General features: G+C 34.1%; 1 pseudogene; it reads right to left on the bottom strand.

Moving 5' to 3' along the window:
* Positions 1 to 8,282: 8,282 nt before the first annotated feature.
* Positions 8,283 to 8,693, bottom strand: LOC138838525 (glia maturation factor beta pseudogene; annotated as a pseudogene).
* Between the last annotated feature and the right edge of the window lie 7,257 nt (positions 8,694 to 15,950).

Genomic DNA, 15,950 nt, shown 5'->3' on the forward strand with positions numbered 1-15,950 from the left:
CTTGCCCAGAGACGAAAGAATGCAGCTTCCTTCCATATTGAGCTCTCCATGGTAGCTTGAGTGACATCACTATCACTTATAATCCAATCAGAAGTGCCCACCCTCACAGGGCTGTATTAAAGTTATTGGATGTTATTCAGAGTCCAGCCCCACACCATGATAGGTCATAACACAAACCGTAAATAACAGGAGAGCTGGAGGGTTAAAAAAGCCTGTAAATTTGACATTAAGAAGCCAAAAACAAATAACCATAAATTGTCACAGGGGTAGACAAAATATTCTGAGTTAGAAGGTGAATTTCAAGAAGATAAGTGTCATTCACCTTGCCTGAGAGTCACCTCTCTTACTGAGCAACATACACCACCAGCATAAGTTGAGACAGAGAGAGAAAACCTTGACAAATAGAAAAAGACCAAAAAGATTTTTTAAAATAAATCAAACAGATTTAAATTCTTTGGCATTACATTATTCTGGTAACACAACTAGTTTCCTTGCCATTCAGTTGAATACATATTATTTTTATTTTATTTTCTTTCCATGTATTTGAACTACACTGATGCTGTCTATTAGAGTTTTATGGTTATATCCATCTTCAGGAAATAAAAACTATAAAATAATGCTCACTTAAAAGTCCAAGAAATGTAAAAGTGGATCTCACACTCTAATAGGTACTAATTTATTTTTTATTACTTTTTTGCTTTGTTTTGTTTTTTACAGATAATTCCATCTCTTGCTGCATGGTTTGGTGGCAACACACTAGCTGTCATGGGGTAATTATTTGCTCATAGCCATTTCAACTTGAGAATCATCCATATAGTTTTTGTTACTTTCACTTTTAGCAGACTACATTGTTGTGGAGAGAGTAAGCACTCATGACTGTAAGACTGTTGCTTGGGTGTAGGCAGGAATGTCCATGAGAGTCTTAACCACTAATAAAGCCAGAAGTAAAGCAGTGCCTCCACAGTGTCAAATGTTCTAGCCAAGATATAAACCCTAACAGTTTAAGACAAAAGCTTCTATGAAAAAAATTTGAAATCTCTTCTAGGCACTTGTAATCCCAACAATGCAAGTCACTGACATTGGAAGGATAACAGGCAATCCTAACCAAAATGTTAACTAACAAGACACCATACAACCAAGAAATCAAGCATTGTTGTGTGAGCTATCTTACAGTCTATAGGTGGGATCTCACAGTCTATAGGTGGGATCTCAGTCTGTAGATGGTTGTAACTAATGTTTGGAAGAGTGTCTCATGTGTAGAATACCTACAGAGCAAGTTTATGGTCCTGAGTTGAAACCCTAGTACCGACATTACAATACTTTATATTGCTTTTACTTATCCAAGTATTTTATTGCTTAGCTTATTTAATATTCAGGAATATTTTTATTGATTAATATTCTCTTCAACCAAGGTTAGGGAATCCTTTTAATTCAAATTTACATCAGAAGAATATTTATCGTATCATTTTCAGGCCACCCAAAATTATTAATACAGGAAGATGAATGTAGTCAGCTGAAGAGAATTATACAAGATGAATATGTATTTGTTTAATCATGTACCAAATTATTTCCTATGCCTTGTAAAGCCCATGGGGTGGACATTCCTCACTACTGTTAAAGAAATTGAGATCTAGCCAAACACTTTCTCAACAAACTCAGGTGAAAAGTTGTGGAACCCAGGTCTTCTGATACCCACTGGATGACTTCTTTCTGTTGTCTCATAGCTTCAGATTAAAGTGCTGGGTTCTCTCATGATAGCATACAATATTAAAATCAGTATGAATTTAAAACAAATTGCTGTTATCAGAAATAAGCAAGTTAAAAATGAGAAGTTAATTTCCTGAAAACAGAGTCTAAATATAATGTGCCAGTTATGGCTAATATTTTGTCTTGTCCCATGAGTATTCAGAGTATATGTACCCCCAAAGGACTATATGATTTTGCTACATTTTCTACATCAATTAACATGGTTCACAGTAAGTATATATTCAGTGTTTCTTCCTTTGCAGCTCCTCATCTATAATATTAACCTGCAGGTAAGAGATCAAAGAGACAAGTACTTTTAATGTTCCAACAAGAGATTAAATCTGTATTGGCCACTTGATAGCTACTGTATATATACTGGCTTACTTACATTCTTAAACAACTGCTCTTATTTAAAGTTAATAAGAATTGATTTCATTAGAAGATGAAAGAGATCTAAAAACCTTAAGGAAAGGAATTTAGCTCATGATGAAGCTTTGGTTAATGCTGGTGGCCATATTGATGGCAATGGGAGAAGACAGAGATGGAGGAGCGATGAAGCATCACAGGTTATGGCTGTTCTAAATTACCCTTGTGATCTGCTCTGTATTTAGAAGAAGAATCGAGTTAGTGCTGAGACCTGCGATGGGCACCAGACAAGTGCCAAATGATTAAAGTACAGTGGCAATTGTGTCTTCTTTCAACTTGACAGAGTCAGTGACATAGAATTCCCATTACTCTGTGCCACAGTGTTAATGAGAGTCAATACTAATCAACTAAAAGCCCTAGAAAAATCAGGACTTTGAAATGCAAATAATTGGTTACTCACACTTCAATGCAGTTAGTTTGGAGGAAGAGATAACAAGTGCTTAGGCTTTTTGTAAGTCTTTGGTCAAAGCAAAGTTGTGTTTTTCAGAAGCAGTAGACATGTACATTGCTTTATTCCAGGAAGTGCTGAACCTAATTGCATGTGAAACCCTACATATCTTGAACTCTATTCATGTCATACACCTCAAACTAAGGTAAAATTCTCTTTATCTCCTTCTCTCTTTCTCTATCCCTCCCTGCATCTTTCCTCCTTCCTCCCTCCTTCCCTTCTTTCCTCTTACACTGTAACTATATGTGATTTGTGATTGGTTCTCCACCACCATGGACCAATATGTTATTGCACAAATGTCCATGACTTGTTCATACCTGTATCAATGTAACTCACAATGTAATATGCAAATAATCTATACTCACTTCATTAAGGCAAGCCTCAAAAATATATGCTTGAATATCAAGGCATTGTCAAATTGGTAGCTAATATTTTAATTGCTGAATTTAATTTCATGTGGACCAGTAGCAGAATTTGCAGATGAGCACTGGTTGATAACAAATACTTTTGGTGCCACTATAGTAAACAATTTGTAAGATACATCCTGGAGAAAGAGAACTGCAGAAGAAGACAAAACACAGAAAGTCAACAATATTGGTAAACAGAATGCCATGAAAAAACAGTGGAAAATATCCTAACATAGAAAATAATGAACACAAGAAGTTTAACTTCAGGGCTGGGAAGGTGGCTCAGTGGTAGAGCACTTGCCTTTCATGCCTGAGGCCCTGGGTTTGATTCCTCAGCACCACATAAGCACAAAGAAAAAAGCCGAAAGTGGTGTTGTGGTTCAAGTGGTAGAGCGATAGCCTTGAGCTGAAGAGCTGAGGGACAGCGCCCAGGCCTAGAGTTCAGGCCTCACGACCGGACCCCCACCCCAAAAATAAGAAGTTTAACTTCATTTTTTGACTAAAGAAAAATTTCAAAACAATAACAAAAAGCTAATGTTAAAGCCTAAGGAAATTTTGCCTTAAGGAGTAATATTAGTAGATTAAGTAACCATATCTATTTATGTATATTTTAGTGAATAGCATATGCAGTCAATTTCTTAGAGACCTAAGAGTGATCATATGCAGTTGTAATACTCAATATGTACATGTGAAAATAAAACCAAATAAATTGAGAGGATGAGTGGAGTTGTAAGAGATGGTGGAAAATGAAGAAAGGGATGACATTGATTAAGATGTACTCACAAATACTCATTCAAAGAGAATAAAAAATAATGATCTTCAGTTGTGGGCATCAAGGAGCTGAAAATAGACTTGGCAGATGAAAAATGAATGCTTCAATTATAATTTAAATATTAGTATTAAAATTACTTCTTTTCTACTCTTTATTATTTGCTATTACTAAAGTTAATCAAAATAGAAGTAACCATTTCATTCATATTATATTGAGATTTGTGTTTGCTTTGAGCAATTAAGTAGTTCAGGTAGCAATTGATAGAAGAATAACAAAGAAGTGGAAATGTGAATAAAATGATTAACCAGGTCGTAGCAATAATCCCAATAATATTGCAGAGTGAGATTATACTAACTTCTAGGTATTGTTTTAAATGTTTAAAAGTGTGATTATTTAATCTTTACAATAATAATGAAATATGAGTGTTAGCCTCATTTAAAAACTAATGCCTGAAGCTAAGTAATTTGTTCAAGGCCAGGAAGCCAATAAATTTCATAAAGAGAAATTCAAAGAGGTCTTATTGAAACACCTTTGTTAAATATGGTTGATATAATGTATCATTTGCAAAGATTACACCCAACCTATTTTCATTACTTATTACCTATTATCTTCAATTTTGTCTTATAAAATATGTGGTGCTCTTCAAATACTATTATTCCTATGTCTAGCAAAAATTTCATGGGAATCAAAATATATTCCTTTTTTTTTGGTCATGGTGGTTGAACTCTGGGCCTGGGTGTTGTCCCTTAGCTCTTCAGCTCAAGGCAAGTGCTCTACCACTTGAGCACAGCGCCACTTCTGGCTTTCTGGTGGTTTATTGAAGATAAGAGTCTCACGGGCTTTCTTGCCGGGGCTGGCTTTGAACTGTAATCTTCAGATCTCAGCCTCCTGAGTAGGTAGGATTACAGGTGTGAACCAGCAGCACCTGGCTTCAAAATATATTCTTACTGAAGAGAGAAGTGAGTTGATAATTTCAAGAGTATGTTTTTTTTATTTATATGCATTGACAATTTAAAAAGTTAAATATGTGTTCAGACCACAGCAACAGCAATTACAAATTTATTATATAAAAGTTTAATCTAAAAAATTAAAAGTCAAAGTTATTAGTCACTATGCTTTTCATGTGAACTTTTATTACCTACAGTCAGTCTTGAACTGTGTTCAAATATACATACCTCATGTAAAAGAGCTTTGGGTGTAGGAAGATCAAGTTGTGATAATGTGATTACTGTTGTTCAATCAATAATCAAAGCATTGTACTACATACCAGCAGTAATGGATCTTGATGAAAAACTCTGCAGATTCATCTTACTTTTTGTCCTTTGGGCACCCTGGCTCCAGATGTATGTTTTCTTTCTCAGGTTTAGAAAATCTCTAACCATTATTGGTGTTATAAAGAATAAGATTTCTCTATATTTCTCCCTCCTTTTTTCCCTCTCTCTCTCCCTCTTCCCTTTCTGTTTTCCTAGAGATTCCACAAAACTTATGTAGGAACATTTGAAATGATCCTATAACTCTTAAATATCTTTACTTTTTGTCATTACTTCTTTTGTTTCTCTCTCTGGATGATTTTTAATGACCTGTCTCTGATTTTTTTTCAAGTTAATATTTTATTTAAACCAGTACAAGCACCATGCTTAACAAAAAGGCTGTCCAAAATAAACATGCAATATAAACTAGCAGAGATTGAAACTGGGTTATGAAGGTGTGGTTAGGAAGGTTGTTGGTTTTGTTAAAGAATGTCACAGAACTGTTAAAGTTCACAAGACTCAACAACGTTTCAAGCCTCCTGAATGAGATTATATTGGACCATCTACATCAGTGGGAATTGTCCTGGCATGTCAGTGATTTTTAAACAATAATCAAGTAATTATTTGAGTGATATTCCAAAAAACAAGTTAATTTCAGTTTTCATCATAGGCTTAACATAGTTGCTTCAAACATTACAGGAGTATGATTACTGATTTGAAATATCAAATGACCTAAAAGAAAACATTTCATAAGAATATTCAACTTGGGATTATTGATTTCAAGTGATCTAGAAGATTATTTACATTCTTCCAGAAATAAAAAATAAGATTTGTCCAAAAATGTTTGGTACACCTTTTACATATACATTGTAAAGGCTCAAACTTTGTAGATTCCAGTATTATCAGTCTATAGGATAAGCAGCAAGTGCAGCTATACAAAGAATAATTTATGAGTAGAATACTAGTTAGTCTCTGCTTCCACCAAGTAGTGTATCAGCATTTAAACTCATGTGGTAATATTCATTCATCATTAATCTGCATGTGGATAAACGATATTGCTTATGTTCTGAAAGTAGTCCAAACCTTTACCTATACATTCCTTAATATCTAAATGAATAGAAGGAAAAGGGCCAAATTTAATTTGGCAATGAATTCCCTTAGCTGGAAAAGTAAACTATCATATCAGGACAGTTTATGGCCACATTTGACTCCAGAAAATAAGAGCTAGAAAGGGAAGCAAAGTGTTAACAAATGTTTACCACACAGATCATGTACTAATGACAATTTTTAAAAAATTAGCAACACACTCTTAAACAAGAATATGTTTAACTGCACTAGTCATTGAGTAAACTTCTTAGAAGCAGACAATATTTATTTTAGAAGCCAATTAATAAAAAAAAAATACTCAGCTTTTTTTCCTAACATAATTGCTTCAAAACCAGAACAAAAGATTCTTCAATACTCAGACATTTGCCGGCAGCCCAAGGTTCATGCCATTCATTAACCAAAAGAAAACCTATTCTAGCACTTGTTCAACTCCCAACTTGCCATTGTGTTCTGACTTCTGCATTAGCAAAGCCAGTGATGGAGCAGAAGATGCTCCTTTCAATATTGTGAGAATTCCAACTATCATTACCTGCTTTTTAAAGTTGGCACAAAGTCTTCAAAACACTGCAAAAAACGTATGAATAGAAAATATGCCATCACAAAAAGAGTAACTTCACTAAGTTTTGAAATGACTACACAGTTCTTACTAAAAGAATTCACCCACCAAGTTTGATTGACCTCTAGTCTCTACACCTGTTATCAAATTAATACTCAGAAGCTACTTACACATTTGTTTACAAAGTATAACATAGCAAACAGAATTATTGTCTTCTGTCAAGAGAACCATGTTCTAACATGGATGGTTTAGCCAACCATTCAGGTGTCTAGTTTAACATATCTTCTGATGTTTAGAATAGAAGATGTGATTTCTATTGATGTGTTATTATTAAATATGGCCAAAATTTTAAGATAATTCTTGATATGATGCAAAACTAATTACAAATTTACTTAGTTACCATTCTCACTTGCCATATATCACCAACACAAGTAAATTGTTGGAAATTTAAAAATAGGAAGTTGATTTTATTACAAACTTCAAATATACATCTTAAAAAATTGTTTTGCTTTTCAAAAAGTATTCGTTTTTCCAAATCTAGAATACAGGCAGTGTAAAAGTTTTAACTAACTTTAAAGCTAACAAATCAGAAGCACAGTATTAACACATTTAAAATAATGTTCAAAAAGTTTTAGGAGAAGCTTTATAAACTGTTATTAACCTAGATTCAAAACTCTGGAAATGACATAATCAAGAATGGAGCCCATAGCTGGATGCCTGTGGCTCGCATATGTAATCATAACTACTCAGGAGACTACTATCTGAGGAATGCATTCAAAGCCAGCCCAGGCAGGAAAGATTATGAGACTATAATCTCCAATTAAATCACAGAAAACACTGGGAGTGGAACAGTTGCTTAAGTGGTAGAGTGTTAGCCTTGAGCAAAAGGAGTTCAAGGACAGTGCCCAGAGTTCAAACCTCAGGCGCACAGGGATAAAAAAGAATTTATGAGACTAATATGTTATTTTCTAGAACACCTAACAGTCATAACTCTCATCATAATAAAACTCTAAGGAGTGATTAAAAATAAGTTTTTAGAAATGATGAAAAATTGAAAGAAGCCAAAAATACTAGGGAAGTTGAAAAACTGTACTTGTAATGAAGAAGATTACATTGTAATTTTCATTTCACGTCTCAACAGTCTGTGACTCGAATCTTCAACCCCAAATGAACTTCAATGATTTGATTAAGTGATAATAAACTATTTTCACTTATAAACTACTAATGTCCAATATCTCTCAAAAGGAGGTTACTTGTTGTCTCTCAGATCTAATACTCAACTTTCCTATGGTGTCCGTAACTTATAGAAATTAGTTCCAAGAATGCAAAAGCTCCCTGGAGAAAAGTTGTCCACCTAACAGTTACAAATATATGGAAACACGTAACAAAGTTTTATTACTATAAAGACAATTTCCTCTTTCTTCAAACTGCACAAATGAAGACATTTTCTTTACTGTAGGAAACAAACTGTAAGTCAAGGTGCATTTTTAGGAATAAATAAGTATTATGGCTAGTTTTACTATGGTCAGGTTAACACACAAATACTTTAGAATAAACATAGAAGTTCACATTAGTGGAAAAATCCAAGTTTCTTACAAAATCACTCTTCAGTTAAGTCTTGTGTTGGTTAGTTCAGCAGTTTGGACTAATCTATCCTTACGCCCACTATATATCATCCATTATTCAAGCTTACAACCAGCAGAACTGGAAATAAAATAAAACATAGAGGTTAGGAGAATCTACCAACATAAAGTTGGTATTTATAACTATACACAATGAACAGAGATTATCATTTAGGTAGTTCATCTTTAAGTTCATCTGGTAAAACAACTTCAAGTTCCACATCAAGTACTACCAGGCTTTTAGCCTTGTCAATCTTCATTATAGTGGCAGCTCTGTTTGTTTCTTTGCAAAAATGAATCATTCTCAGCTTTTTCACTAAATCTTCAGCAACAGTGCAAACGACCAAAGACTCACTCATTTTCCTTCCTGCAATTGACAGCTTGTTGCTTGATCTTTGGACCTTTTAAGAATGGAGGTTCCTCAAAAGACTCAACTTAGAGCTCCCCTAAGACCCAGCAATCCCACTTTGGGGCATTATCCAAACAATCACAAACAAAACCAGACTAAGGCTACCAATACAACCAGGTTTATCACAGCATTATTTTCCATAGCATAGATATGGAACCAACCTCAGTAGATTAATGGATCAAGAAAATGTAATATATATATATATAATGTATATATGTTATATATATATATATATATATATATATATAGTAATTCTATGCCTCCTTCAGAAAGAATGACATCGCCTCATTTGTTTGGAATTGGAAAGACTTTGAAAAAAATTATATTAAGTGAAGTAAGCCAGGCCTAAAATAACATAGGTCCCATGGTTCCCTTATTTGTAATAACTAGTACATGTGTAGGACAAGCAGAAAAGGCCAAAAGCTAAGTACATATGACCATATAAGATGATGTTAAGCTAAATGAACCTCAAGATAGGGAGACACATATTTTTTTTCTTTCTAACTATTGTTTCTAACGTATTTATAAGGTACCATGTGATTTTTTTTGTTTCTCTACATGCTCCTCCCCACAGTATAACTTTTCACTGTATTTGATGTCAGTGCCCTGCTTCTTGTATATACACTTCTCTAATTTGGGAAGGGGAAAGGAAAAAAATGCTTAAATAAGGATACAGGTTGACCCATTGTAACAATAAGATGTACAAAACACTATTTTTAAAAACGAACTTTACAACTTCAGCAGGGAAGGGGAGGGTAGTTGTGGAGGTGGGAGGAAAGGGATGGTGGGGGAAAACAAAGGAGGGGGCAACAATGCTCAATAGGAAATGTACGCCTTACCTTGCTCATGTAACTGTAATTCCTCTGTATAGCATTTTTACAATAAAAAAACGTACAAAAAAAGCGCATGCCATTGTAGTCTTCTTTGATTCTTTTAGCTTTTTATTCTCCTTCATTTTGACTGTGGCTGAATATCTCTATGAATTTTTTAGTTCAATAATTGTTTTCTTCAATTCTCTGAATTACTTTTTAATACATTTTATTGTAAAAATACTGTACAGAGAGGTTACAGTTACATGAGCAAGGTAATGAGTACATTTCCTATCAAGCATTGTTCCCTGCTCCTCCTCCTTTGTTTTTCCCCTACCCTCCCTTCCCTCCCACCTCCACAACTACACTCCCCCACTCCTTGCCTAAATTGTAAAGTTCATTTTTCAACATAGTGTCTTATACATCTCATTGTTTCAACATAATGTCATGTACATCTCATTGTTTCAATGGGTCAACCTGATCTCTATTTAAGCATTTTGTTTTTTTCCCTTCCCCTCCCCAAGCCAGAGAAGTGTATACACAAGATGCAGGACACCGGAATCATATACAGTGAAAACAGGGGTTATAACATGGGGGAGAAACATATAAAGAAACCAAAAAATCACATGGTACATTATAAATATGTTAGGAAAAATAGCAAGAAAGAAGAAATACACTTGTGTCCCTGTCTTGGTTCAGTTCGCTTAACATCATCTTATCTGGTCATATGTACATAGCTTTTGACCTATCCTGCTTGTCCCAGACAAATGCTAGTTATTGCAAATAAGAATTATACTTGAAAAATTTTATACCTTCCATCTGTTTGTGAACATCTTATATTTTTCATTCATTTATTAGTCTCCTGATCATAGTATGCATCTTTTTTTTTGGGGGGGGGGGTTCTGGTTGTGGGGCCTGAACTCTGGGCCTGGGTGCTTCCCTCAGCTCTTTAGCTCAAGGCTAGCGCTCTACCACTTGAGCCACAGTGCCACTTCCGGCTTTTTTTTCTTTTTGCTTATGTGGTGCTGAGGAATCAAACCCAGGCCTCATGTATGCAAGGCAAGCGCTCTACCACTGACCCACCTTCCCAACCCCCATAGTATGCATCTTTATGGCGACTATTTTCAATTCTTTCTCTAGTAAAAGACAAATTTCCATTATAAAGAGTTTTTTAAAATTTATGTTGTTATTGTATCTAAGACATATTCCTATGTTTATTTTCTTCCTCTCACCATATTAGTTTTGCTGTATTAGATAAAAATAGCCACCTTTCTTAGTCTTTGTAGAATACAGATAACTCTTATAAACAGCTCAGATTCTGAGTTGCTCTCTAGCCTTTGGACACATCCAACTTGTTACTTTGGTTCATTCTAACCCCCAAAAGACTAAAGTATATAAAGACCTAGGATAGTCATTTCCTTAAAAAAATTCAAGAATTTTGAGCAGTTAGACATGTTGTACATTACCTTCTCTGCTTTGGAAGAAGCTGAGAACAATTATTTTCTCTGCTCAGAACACACAAAAGTTTGTGTGCAAGTAAGCTTGTCTTGCCACTAGAAGCATAGCAATTCCTGAGTGGGATAGAAGCTGGTTATATGGGAAGTAGCTAAAAAGGGTGAATTGATAGATATGTAGACCAGCATATAAGAGGAAGACACTGTAGGCTTATTGTATTGCAGGAATAAGATTGAAAATTTGTGTAAAGTGCCAACCTCACACCTCTATGTGAGAAATCCAAAGAAACAGAATACACATTCCTGGAAAACCACAGAATATTGAGAATATTAGTGCATGGAACAAAATGAAATGGATATAATACTTGAGAAAGCAGGCAACCTACTAAATGTAAGAAAACACTTTCAAACTGGTAATCTGATACGAGATTTATGTCAAAAATACAGAAGGAACTCTTGCAACTCAGCATCAAAGATAAACTAAATTATGTTTTAAAATATGCAAAAACTTTGAAAAAGAAGGTATAAAAATGACACAAGATATGTGAATATGTGCTAAAAACCACTAATCATCAGGAAAATGCTAATCCAAACCATAATGAAATATCTTCTAATGCCTCTTAAAATGTCTCCTCTGAACAAATAGGACAAGTTTTGAAAGTGGTATGGAAAATAGAGTCCTTTTTATACTATTTCTGGGAATCTAAAATCTATCTAAAATAGCATAATTGCTATGGAAAATAGAATGGAGGTTTCTTTAAAATTTAAACATAGAGCCAAGTGCCAGTGGCTCACATTTGTAATCATAGCTACTTGAGAAGCTGATCAGTTTTGAAGTTAGTGTCTTAGTTTGAGGGTAGCCTGAAAAGAAAAACTCATGAGATCTTTGGTCAACCAACAGCTGAGTATGGTGTGGTACTTCTGTCATCCTATCCGCATAAAGGGCTGAAATCAGAATGTTCAGAGTTCTAGGCCAGTCTGGGGAGGAAAGTCCATGTCATCAAAAGAAGCTGAGTATGGTAAGCACCTGTCATCCCAGCTCTGCAAGAAAGCGGAAAAATAGGAGTAGAATAGTCCAGGCACATGAGCCTTGGAAAGAAGCAGTATCCTATCTTAAAATAACCAGAGCAAAATTGGGATAGAGATGTGGCTCAATATAGAGTAACTGTCCAACTAATGCATGGGCCTGAGTTAAAGTCAAAGTATTGCCAAAAACTAATAAATAAACATAGACACACTAGATGACCCAGGAAGCTCAATCAGAATATTTGTCTAAAAGAATTTGAATGGATACCTGAGGTCCTGATAAAACAGATAAATACACATCCATAGATGAGTGACTAAACATTTAACATATAAACAATAAAGTCTTATTCAGTCTTTAAGAAAAGAAATCCTGAAAACATGAGATATGGCTAAAGTAGTAGAGAACCTACTGTAAGTGGAAAAAACCCAGGGAGAGGATGAATTCACATCCTGATAAATAAATATATAAATTAACTGATAACAAATAAATGAATAAGCAAACTAGTAAACAAGGTATTACAAAAATATAAGAAATCCTCTCATTTGTGACAAGATTTTTAAGGTTTACTTATGTATAAACCTTAAACACATTAGGCCAAATGAAAAGAAAAAATCCTCTATTATAAGTTAAATGGGGTCTCTGAACTAGTCAAGCACATGTAAACAGAGTCAAATAGTAATGCAAAGGCTAGGGGAAAGGACATTGCTATTCAGTGAATGTATTATTTTACTTATGCAAACTAAAACTTCTATCCTAGATTATATCTAGTGTTAACGATATGCTATTGTACACTTAAAAATTGTTAATGAATAAAACTTGTATTGAGCATATATGCATGTGTGCATATATATACATAGATACATGCATATATATGGGGGAATAATAATATATGTGATGCTAAATTTGAGAAAAAAAATCAAGATAAAGATAAAGCTAAAAGCCTTGAAAAATCACCAGAAATCCATTCAATTTTAAAAGATATGTTCTATAATTTTGAGAGAGCATTAAAATAGGGCTTTTTTAATATGAGAGACAAAGACAATTTAAAGATGAAAAAGAGTAATACTAATAAATTCAAAGGTAAAGTTACTGTTAAATAAGAGTATGTTGGAATATAGAAAATTAGTTTGTTGTATGAGAAAATCTGAAAGGTATTTGAAAATTAAACACATAGTATTCTCAGCTGACAAAGTCCATCATAGACTCTGAATTTTCTATGGCAGACCACAACCATGGAACAACAATAAATCCAACAATAAATTGAACAACGTACTCAAAACTGAACTGTGAATTTAGTTCTATCAGATTTGTGATTGATATTTAGAAATTACTAGGCCAAGGTGTTCAGGATAAAGGAAGAAGAGAACCACATTATATGTTTCGTTGATTCTGGAAAGAAAGACTTTTGGTTTGTGAGCTTGCCTTATTTAGGTATATTTGATATTCAAATACTTGAACTACCTCAAGAGAGTAGTTTATGTATATTCAACATCAACTGAAACCACTTCTCATTTTCTGGAGAAGATGGCAGTTAGATTGAATGGCAAATCATTTTGCTTTTCAGTAAACAATGTCAACCACGTGCAATGAACAAATATAAAAATAGCATTTTAAAATAGCATCATAAAAGTATAGCATTATATCAGTAGACTAACACTATAAAAGTTATTGATGAAACACGGTTAGGTTATACATAAGTGCTATAAAATCTGAATTATTTTGAGAAATTCTTCTTACATAAACAAAAATGGAAGAATGGTTAGACTATACCAAATCCATTCTGCCTATGTTAAAACAAAAGGTTCAATGTTTTGCTTTCTCCTCTGTCTACATTCTCCCTTCAAGATTTGGCATTTTTTAAATTGCATTTGGGGGTGCTATTGGGCATTCAGTCTAACTTTTGAATGTCTTCCTCAATTCTTTCTGCTTTAGTTATTTTTCAGATAGGATTTAATACCAGTTACATGTCTATAAAATGACATATTTGGAAGATTCTCAGAGATACTATAGAAGGAAAAATTAAGAACATCCTTCCTCGCAACACTAACAGGAGCTTATTACATACTAATGTTTGCAATACTTTACAAAGGCCCAACCCATTAAATACAGATTACTCTAATGTTTATATAATATAATAATAATGATATCCATATGGAACATACATTACTTGATAAAAGATAACATATGAAATAGTTAAAGAAATTAATTAATTAATTAAAATAAGAAATACTATCCAAAGCCAGTATGGTGGTTCCATCCATAATCCTAGCACTTGAAATACCAAGGACAGAAGCTCCCAAATCTGAAGTCAGCCTGGACTATTTAACAAAAGTCTGTCTACACAAATATGCAAACAAACTATGATATTCTCCAGTTACTATCAAAAATAATTTTGAGAAAAACTTCAAGCTAGGCATAAATGAATAACTGTCTATAAAATGTGACTTCAGTAAGAAACCCTAGGAGTTAGTTAAGGTGATACAGGCTTGTAGTACTAGCAACACAGGAGCAAAGGTGAGGGAGATCAGGGTCTGATTTCAACCCCAGGCAAAGACCACAGGACAGCATTGAAAAAGAACTGAAACAAAAAATGAACTAGTTAATCTAACCAAACCATACTAGATGTTTGGATCAAGTGGTTCAAACCTCAGTACCACCAATAAAAAGCATTAAACCCAACAATTATAAAATGCAACTGTTCTCTAAGTGGCTCTAAGGAGCTGAAGTCAGAAATTCGCAGAGAAAAAAATAATCTGCCATTGTAAGAAGTTTCTTATGCAGGGATATCCAATATTTAGAATATTCAAATGATGTGGTCACAAACCTTTGAAATCTAGTCCCAATGACATCCAGAAGTTTAAAGAGACATGGAAAATTGCTGTGCATTTTTACCTCTCACTCGGTATGGTATTGCCCTACAAATCATGTATGAGAAATTAGCTCAATAGTTGAGGATGAAGAAAATACAAAAAAACAACTAGAAACCACTCAATTAACAATATTTCTAATAGCTGAAAACCTAAGCTTATATTAAACCTATCAAAGAAAAGAATTTGTCTTACATTACTGAACAGAACTTGATCAGGATTATGGATCCTCTGAGGCAGTGAGAAAGAAATCGCAGACCAAAAATCTAGTTTAGTACAGATCCAGCAAATGTTCCTGGTGTTTAGATCTAATATCTCAAGGCAGATTGAAATTCAGCTTTGCTTATCTACTCACAACTCAACAGCATCAAGATCCTGTGAACCCACAGATTGTCAAACAACTTTATTAAAAAAGAGGCTACATGCACCTCAATAAGTTTTGGACAGGAAATTTTTTAGATCTAACCATTTTTCCACTTTTTATCAAGCCAATGCTTAGGAGAAACTGACCCATGAGCATTTTTTTCTCCTGGCTTCCCACCTCTTATGTACGTTTATGTAAATACATTCACTCTACTGAAATTGCTTAATAGTTTGAAATGTTCAAACTATAAACTCCCAAGCTCCTTATCCATCTAAGCCAGTTAATGTAGATCTCAGACTCTTCCAAATGTCTAACCAATTCCATCTAGTTATATGTAAGACACAGTCAGGTATTTCTATGCTAAAGTCTAGATACTCATGGAAAATATTTGTTCAGAGTTCCTTGAATTTACAGGTGATCTGGATCTGAGATTAGCAAAGGTTAGGGAAAGAGGCTTTGTCCCAATTCCTGGAAATGGGCAACATGCCAATTCTTCCTGGTGTGAATGAGTTGCCTCTGCCTGCTTGATCAAGGCCTGATAACATAACCCTCTACTGTGTTTGTGTCTTGCTTATGTTACCAGAAATTCAATATAGCTAATCCACTTAAACTCTTCTGTCCAGTTGGTATGAGAAGATTCTAGGCAAGATACTACAAACTCAGAAAAGTTATAGGAAAGTTTATTA

The sequence above is a fragment of the Dipodomys merriami genome, unplaced genomic scaffold, assembly GCF_024711535.1.
Source record: "Dipodomys merriami isolate MVZ:Mamm:240054 unplaced genomic scaffold, mDipMer1.0.p SCAF_1, whole genome shotgun sequence".
NCBI classification, from domain to species: Eukaryota; Metazoa; Chordata; class Mammalia; order Rodentia; family Heteromyidae; genus Dipodomys; species Dipodomys merriami.